Raw genomic sequence first — 8,848 nt, 5'->3', positions numbered from 1 at the left:
TCATCCATAAAATTTACTTACTATGGCCTTTACCAAGTGTTGAAGACTGCCACTTTAGTCTTTGGGCCAAAGTACGAGTCACTTTTTCAATTGATACCAGCTTTGAGGTAGAATTCAAACGCCAAGTCGCACTGTGTGGTCGTAATTCAATGAGGTACTCTTGTTTTGGCAGCGCAAATAAAAGTCGCGAGACGACAAACTTCATTTGCATTGACAGTTTGCGTTGGCCGCATGTCGACAAGATTGTTCAAACATAACTGGTCTTCGGAACACCCTGAGAACAAATAGACAATGACCCGCTTTTTCCCAGTTCACGTGACTCAAGTGAAGGCTTAAACGTGCCTGAAAGCCAGTAGCGTCCGTCTAACTATTGGAAGAAGGCCAGAGATTTTTAGACAGCTAAAAATCTAGTAAGTACATTTCAGTCCTTTGTGGAAGGTAAGTAGCCTCTACCAGGCACCGCGGATCGCTGGAAAAATAGTAGAAATTGGCCGAAATAAAGGGATAGCATATCAGAGAAGATCCAGGGCCATTGGATATTCTATGGACTGGGATCTTCTCTGGTATACTATCCCTTTATTTCGGTCAGTTTCTGCTATTTTTCCAGCGATCCGCGGTGCCTGGTAGAAGCTAGAAGGTAAGTCTAAAGTTTAATCGCTCTACAGTCCCCCTCAGCACAAATACTGATGGACGTTTCAGTATATAGTTTGTGTCGCATGTTCATGTAACCGTCCAATGCCTGTTTTTTTTTCGGCGGGACTACTAGCAAGGCGTTGTGATACTAATATAATCTCCAAGCAGATCTTTTGGTGGGGGTAAGACAGTATCAAATTGGCCAGTCTGTAACTTACTTGGGTGGGGAAATGGTTACAGACTGACCAGTTTGATAATGTCTTACCCCCACCAAAAGATCTGCTTGGAGATTAATACTAATAGTACATCGATGAAGGTTAGGCATCCAGGTATATGAGATACTAACACGAAAAACTGCTACTCAAGCGGCTGGATATACTATGAAAACTGTCAGACGTTTCAGGTAGCAGTCACTACTTTTCGTCAGTGACTGTTACGATGTTGTAATTTACAATCACTGCAAAAGGTGTATGGAAATTGTTGGCTACCATGACCGCGGCCGCTCTAGATCTCATGCATGCAAGCAGCATTTTGAAAACTATCAGACGTTTCAAGTAGCATCCACTACTTTTCGTCAATGACTCATCAGTGATTTTGTGTCTATTATCACTTGAAAAAGGTGTAGGGAAATTGTAGGCAACCTTGGCCGCTGCTCTCATGCAATTTTCTTACGGCTCTCGGTGGCAAATGTGCTGATGTTGTCGCACATAGGCGCACCAAATCCGTAGTGTGTTTTTGCACACAGTTAGACAGATTAGCCTAAGAGGCTCAGTGGGCGTCACTCCATCGTGCAGGGACCTCTCATGCAAGTAGAATTTAAATTAAAACCTCAGTCTTCTTGTTTTGTCTTCACAGACTTGGCAAGGATGAACTTGGCGGCGTTCTTTTTGCTAACAGCCGCACTGGTCGCGGCTAGTCGGGGCCAAAAATGTCTCTGCCCAGACGCCGGCGCGGGGGAGGGTGGCCAGGCGGCGGGTGTGTACAGCCTCCCTGCCGGGCAGACGGTGTGCGTCGCCCCGAAGGCCTACACGACCCCGGCCGGTGAGGAGGAGACGGGGGAGGTGGAGCAGCTGCGGGAGGAGGTCAGGTCGCAGGCCGAGGTGATCGCCAGGTTGGAGACGGAGAGATCGACGATGCAGAACATTCTGCTGAACTACAGCACGTCAGCCATCACTCTGCTCAACCGCTTTGACAGCATGGCCGAGGTAAACAAAACCATACCACACATTCTGACGTCCTCATATAAGACCGAGAGAAACAAATGATTTCAAACAGATTTAGAAGATCATCAAAGGACTATGTTAATACTATAAAGATCACAAAACTCACTCATTACGCAAAACGTGGGACAATTCATTATCCACTGCCTTCAAAGAAGAAGTAAAACCCCATAACATGATTTACTATTTATTTTTGTATTATATTTTGATTTGTATTTTGGTTTGATTTTGTATTATATTTTGGTTTGATTTGTAATCCGTGACCCCGCCCTCACCCTCGACCTTGTTGAAAAGCGGTCATATGTATGTACCGAACAAGCTTTCGAGTGAAATAAAAAGGCTTACTACTACTACTACTACTACTACTACTACATAACATAAAACGACGTATACTCACACTAGTATATAGTAAAGCATTTAATAGTACAAGTTGATCAGACAGTAGTTTTCTTTGACTTAGTATAAGCAATTAGCCTTCGGGCATGATTTTCCAAATAAAGATTTTGTTTGATTCTATGAACCACTTTTTCCATGATGAAGCTTTTTACGGATAGATCAAGTTTTCCCGAATTCAAGATATCCTACGGAAACTTTGTGTGTGTGTAAATTGTGCCATAAAATTGCAATGTGTAATGAAGACCCGGGTGTTATCCTGTACTTAGGTGATAGCTCGCCAGGCGGCGCGCATAGAGGCTTTGGAGAAGCAGCTCCAAGAGAAGTGTAACCCTGGAGTGATCGCGTCCCCTACCGAAGAGGAAGAGTCCAGTGAACTACAGCCGAAACCAAAGCCCAGGCGAAGGCCTCCTCCAAAAGCCATAGCGCAAACCCGAAATAAAGGTCGGTATTCTTTGACAGGATTATTATGCGTTTGGAGCAGCCGGGGCGTGGTTGGCAGTCAACTTTGACTCTAATTTAACTCAAATTCGATTCAAATAGAAAGAGGAAGATAGGCGTGGCCTGAATCTGGTCAGATTGCTCTAGTACGTCAGCCAACCTTTGGTCTGCTGGTATTCGGAGGAAGGTCGGGAATGTGTGACAGGTGCTATAACAAAGTCAAAGTTTTTTGCACAACAATTGTAATAGGTACAAAGTATGGATAGCTACTTCAGAGTTGATACATATCTAGCTGATATCTACTCTAACGTCTACACTAATGCTTATAAGTTCTATGTATCGAAACTAACACTATAAACTTGTAAGCATTTTCCGCTCCACCCCAGACTGTGCACAGGTGTACCAGAGCGGCCGGAGAAAGTCGGGACCCTACACTATCCACCCTCCGGGGCGAGCGTGCAGACCATGGTCTGGTGTGATCACGAGGCAGAGGGGGGCGGCTGGACGGTCATACAAAGGAGGTCAGTGGGTCACTGCGCAAATCCTATACCTCACAGCATGCGTAAAGGTGCAGGCACAGGAGGAAATTTAACCTTTACGTACAGGAAGAAATTGAGCCTTTACGCACAGGAAGAAATTGAACCTTTACGTAATTACGCACAATTTACGGCGTGCTCAAAGAAAGGGTGTCTTGTGGTGGTGTTGCATATCTAGATACAAATAGATATATTTTGTTGGTTATGTTTACTGTTTTCTTCTTCTATGTCGACCAGAGGGGGTATTAATTCTATAATAAGATCTTGTATTGTCCAGGTTGAATGGAGAGGTGAACTTTAACCGGAACTGGACGGAGTACGTGCGGGGGTTCGGTTACCCCGACACCGAGTTCTGGCTGGGTCTGAAGCACCTCCACGCCTTCACCACGGCTAAACGGTAACTTTTTTTTTAGGTTAAGATGGCCAACTTCACTCGAGGATTATGCCCTAACCCTAAACCTACATGTACTGGGGGTTCTACTGCGAGCCAATTGCAAATTGTATTGCAGGAATCAAGAAGAATGTAAGATCATCTATCCGACTGGTCACACCCATGATCTAGTAGTTGCTTCCTTGGTTCGAATAAGAAGATGTGAAAAAACTAATTCATTATAAATCACTTGTAAAACGATCATCATTAACAGCTGATTTACAATTGATTCAGCTGCTTTTTTTTTCAAAATTCATATGTACTGTATTCATACTTTTCATAGCCATACCATTTCAAACACCGCGGGTTTTAATAGCGCAAACAGATGAATTACAGTTTGAACTGAACAAGAATACTTACTAGTAGTCTAACCTCAAACTACTGCTCTGTTTACTCTTTCTCAAACGCACTCATATATATGGTGACTAGCCCGTCCAACTTGCTACATAATGTTACCCAACTTCACAGGGTGTCTGCTGCAGCACCAGTTACCAAGGTGGCAGACGTCTGGTCTAGGTCATTGACCTTATTTGTCTACAGAAGCGAAGAAGAAGAAGAAGGAACCGAGCAAAAACAATATGTTTCTCTTCTTCGAAGACGAAAATCTTAGCCTGAGTACCATCCGGATTTTCGATCCGCAACGCTCGAAATAATTGATTTTTTTCGAGCGTTGCGGAGCGAAAATCTGGATGGTAGCCAGCTAGGCTACGAAAATCTGACAATGAAGAGAAAATCTGCACACAGGTACACGTTACGGATCGAGCTTTACGATTGGGACGACAACATGGCGTACGCCGAGTATGAATCGTTCAAGGTCGGCTCCGACATGCAGAGGTACAAACTGCAGGTGGAGGGGTACAAGGGCACCATCGGTGACGTCATTTCCGGCGACAGGTTAGTGCCGCCATTTTGTTTCTACGTCGAAGAAATCTGAAGTATGACAATGATTTCATGTTTTAATTACAATTTCCTCTACAAGCAATAACCTAGTCCCGAGCGTGATCATCACGTCAACATTGCTTTGTAGCTTATCACGAAAATCTTTTATCTGAATCAACATTGACAGAATTATTGTACATTACATAATTGTGTCTCCGAGTGCCGTTGTGGTTATCCCCTTCAAGATGAATTGATATGATGATATATTGTGCGATCGTTCTTGACAATGTTTTGGGCATAAGATACACAGATCTATTCCACTTTCCGTTGTATGTGTCGACATGTCGACAGAACGAAACTCATAATGTATTGTGCACAGCACTTCAGCAGAACGTATAACATCCCGTCCATAGATTTCAAATGTTGTTTTGGAAAAGATATCGTCTGCAATGGCAACATTTTGACCAAACATCTAACGGAATAATCCGTGAATCTGTCGACTTGCATCTCAAGATGTGATATCTTTTCCTACTCTCCAAGCAGAGGTTTAGGTGTGTTTTTTTTTGGCGTGTTTGTAGACTTTTTTATCGGGGTTTCTTTTTGCACTGGAATTTCTGTTGGGTAAAAGAAAAATTCCAGTGCAAAAAAGAAACCCAGATGAAAAAAAGTATAAAAACACGCCAAAAATAACGAAAACCCAAACCTCTGCTTGGAGAGTAATCTTTTCCCGCCTTTTTGTACTCCCGAGTAGATACAACAGCAACAACCAGCCCTTCAGCACCAGGAACTACGACAACGCCGCCAGCTGCGCCAACTACCGGGGCGGGGGCTGGTGGTTCAACCAGATGTGCGGGTACTCCAACCTCAACGGCGTTTACTATGAAAGGTACGTACGCAATAATGCCCTTTTAAACTATTTCAAGACCTACCGTCTACAAGATTGGAAGCGTCTGGAAAGAGTAGAAAATGCTAGCCTCTACCAGGCTTCGTGAGGCGGCAAACTGTACTCTCTAAAGGACCAATGCAACTCCCCTGGCATGCTATCTCTCTATTTGGCCAGTCTCTACTCTTTCTAGCCACCTCTCGAAGCCTGGTTGAGGCTAAGAAAATGCCAGGGGAGTTAGTTTTACTGAAGTACACTTTGCCGTAGACTTAACGTAACAACGTTATAACAACAAGGGCAGCAAGTACAAAAAATATATCGTGTTTCCAGCCTTACGTATACCAGAAGTTACTGAATGGGGGAACTACAAGGATAAATAAATGAAAGAGACAGCCACGTAATTTTACCACGTTAATGCATCATATGCACAATGCAGGCAATTACTGAAAAACTGCTGAATTTCAGGGCAATATTTCATCCTGTCACCGTGCCTTTAAGCGTAATCTCCAAGCAGATATTTTGTCAGTTGTAAAGTTGACTAGGCAGTATTCATTTCATAGGGAGCTAAATACAATTTGTCACTTGGCTGGCGTAATAAACAGATACCAGTACAAAAAGACAGCCCAATAAAAACGCCTAAACACGTCAAAATAAACGTTAAACCGCGACGGAGGCCGCCATAGACTACTCCCATATACAACACCCTCGCCGTCACTACCTTCCTAAGCACCTGAAGAATGGTGGTGGATGTCATCTGAAAGCTTCTGTGACGAGTCGTGTGTATCGGTCAAAATTGCTTCGTTTTACTACGTCAAAATAAGCCGAAACCTAAGACCCTAGCCTGCTTGGAGAGTGCTTCAAACCGATGATATAGGAATTTCTGGTGAACCACAGATAAATGACGTGGTAATACATCCGACATGATGAATGCAATCATCAGGCGGTACCCCGTAATTGCCTCTCCCGTCAGGAAATGAGCGGGAAACTGTACTCTATTAACGTTATGGCCGGGGGGAACGGCCGACAGGAAATGAGACCCAAATTCTGACAGAGATGATGACTTCTGTTAGTAGATGATGGAACGAGAAAGTAAAACAAGAAATGTCTTTTTAAAAAAGCTGGCCGGGGGTCACGATAGGATCCCAAATAGCTGGTTGGGCGGGGTTAAGGGTTAATTAGCCTCTACCAGGCTTCAGAAGTGGCTGCAAAGGGTAGAAATTGGTCAAATAGACAGATAACATACCAGGTGGTGAGTATATGAGATGACGATGTGTCACTCAAATGATTGATCACCTTGGGCTAATGCTAATAAGACTGCACTTAGATGCACAAACGTAATATATCACGAGTTCTTTCTAAAGGAGAAGAGATATTTTGTAAGATTTTATCAGGGGTAACGTGTGGTAAAGAATTGCGCTACTTCTTGTTTCATTCAACCAGTTTCATTTCCCCCTCACATCTTCTTGGTTTGTGGGCCTTGTGGGCCCGCCCTAAAAAAGAATAGACCGATCATGAAGCCCCGCCCACCTCCATCAAAACGCAGAAATGCAAATTAAAATGCAAATTGAAGTGAAAGTTGAAATGCAAGTTGACGGACATGAAGCCACTCTCTCATTGGTCGAGCCGCTAATTGCCCTTCTTTCATTGGTTGAACGTCAAACTTACAAACCAACAGTTGTACCAGGATCTACCTGCTGTCACAGACAAAATACGAGAACGCAGGATGAAAATCGCCGGTCACTGCATTAGACACCCGGACATCCTGGCATCAAGTCTCGTTCTGTGGGAACCGTTAAAAGGAAAACGGAGCAGAGGGAGACCCAGAGTAACATTCCTGGATAATCTGCGCAAAGACACCAACTTACAGGACACCAGGGAGATAAAGAAGGCCATGGAGGACAAAGTGCTTTGGAGACAACTCTCAGGATTGGTTCGAGCGGGAGCTCGAACTAAGTAAGTAAGTAAGTAATTGTTTGATGGACATTCGGGTTCGGTCTATTAGGGTGATGGGCTCGGAGACAAACGGGGCTACATTTCCTTTCGTTCGGATGAGACTCGTGAGAGTGATGTGCTTCCGTTGCGTAAGATTGACGACTTATTCTCAGGGTACTGGTTGCAACCTAATTGAACGTAAAATTTATCTGGAACAATTCATCTAAAAGACTGATGGGACATTGCGGTCTACCCGGTTCGCTAGTATAACAGGATGCAGGCTGGTCTCTCCTATAGCTCAACATAACTACAGTACTTGTATGGTGTATACAGCACGTAGTAATGCAATTTACACTTCAAACAGGCCTTTTACCAATGCAATTCCAAGGCGGCAATACAAAAACAATCTGTCTGATATATAACATTTTACTGCCATTTTCGTTATCATTTCACTTTTGACATAGCCCAAAAACAAGCTACGAAAATGGTAGTACCAAGAAATAGCAAGAACCAGTCAATGATATGAAACAAGCAACCTTTTTCCGTCAGTGACGTAATCGCATTTTTACCGCACAGATATCAGTATGCTATGAGATAGGGCTGATTCAACATTAAAGAAAATGACAAAAAAATCCACGAAAAATGACTCGAAAAAGTCAGTTCACTGCCCCGAAATCGCTTTGGCTGCCAAAAATTGGCAATCACGTTCTTGGCACATGTTTTGTTGCGTTTAAATTTATTCACATGTTGATCATTCTTCTGTCTAGGAGCGACGGGAACTTCAACAACAGGATCTACTGGGCTACTGTGGCCTACAGGATCAAGCGCACCGAGATGAAGATCAGACCAAGTGCTTAGATATATACAGAAACACGACAAACTAGTTACCATGGTGACAGACTGGTTACCGTCTGGTTCAGGTCATTGACCTTATTTGTTTGTAACAGAAGAAGAAGAAACAGAGCAAAAACAATATGTTTTCCTTCGGTAAACACAAATATCACATTACTAGAAGCAAGGAGGTTTGAGTCACCTTGTTAGAAAAGAGAAGAAAATTCATTTTCAACTTTTGATGCACTGCATAAAATCCATTCGTTTAGCGTGCGTAAAGGTGCCGTTCCTTCCGTACCTTTACGTATGATTTAAAATACGCTTAAAGATTTGATTTTTGCAGTGCTTAGACAATCGGTTCATCTATTTGAACGTCCTCTAAACACGTCTGATGGAATATGTACATGATAAGCTCGTTCTAGCGCTATCACCATGCTCTGAATCTGGTACTACACATATCGTACTGTAGACATAATGGAAAGTTGCCCAAATACATGCCCGAGGGCTAATTGCAGTTACAAGCAACATAAGAAAGGAAATACAGTGGTATGTGAGACTATATCTACGGCTAACATTCTTCTATATTCTACAACATACATGGTACTAGTTTTACTGGGTTTGTCTTTTTAGGCAATGGAAGACGAATTTATATCCACTTCTTCTATAAGAT

The 8,848-nt window shown here is 43.1% G+C and overlaps 1 pseudogene; it reads left to right on the top strand.

Moving 5' to 3' along the window:
- Nucleotides 1-310: 310 nt before the first annotated feature.
- Nucleotides 311-8,741, top strand: LOC109477082 (annotated as a pseudogene).
- Nucleotides 8,742-8,848: the final 107 nt, after the last annotated feature.

The sequence above is a fragment of the Branchiostoma belcheri genome, unplaced genomic scaffold (genome assembly GCF_001625305.1).
Source record: "Branchiostoma belcheri isolate BF01 breed outbred unplaced genomic scaffold, Haploidv18h27 scaffold4, whole genome shotgun sequence".
NCBI lineage: Eukaryota > Metazoa > Chordata > Leptocardii > Amphioxiformes > Branchiostomatidae > Branchiostoma > Branchiostoma belcheri.
Note: the sequence above shows the minus strand (reverse complement) of the source record. Positions and strands in the feature narration are given on the sequence as shown.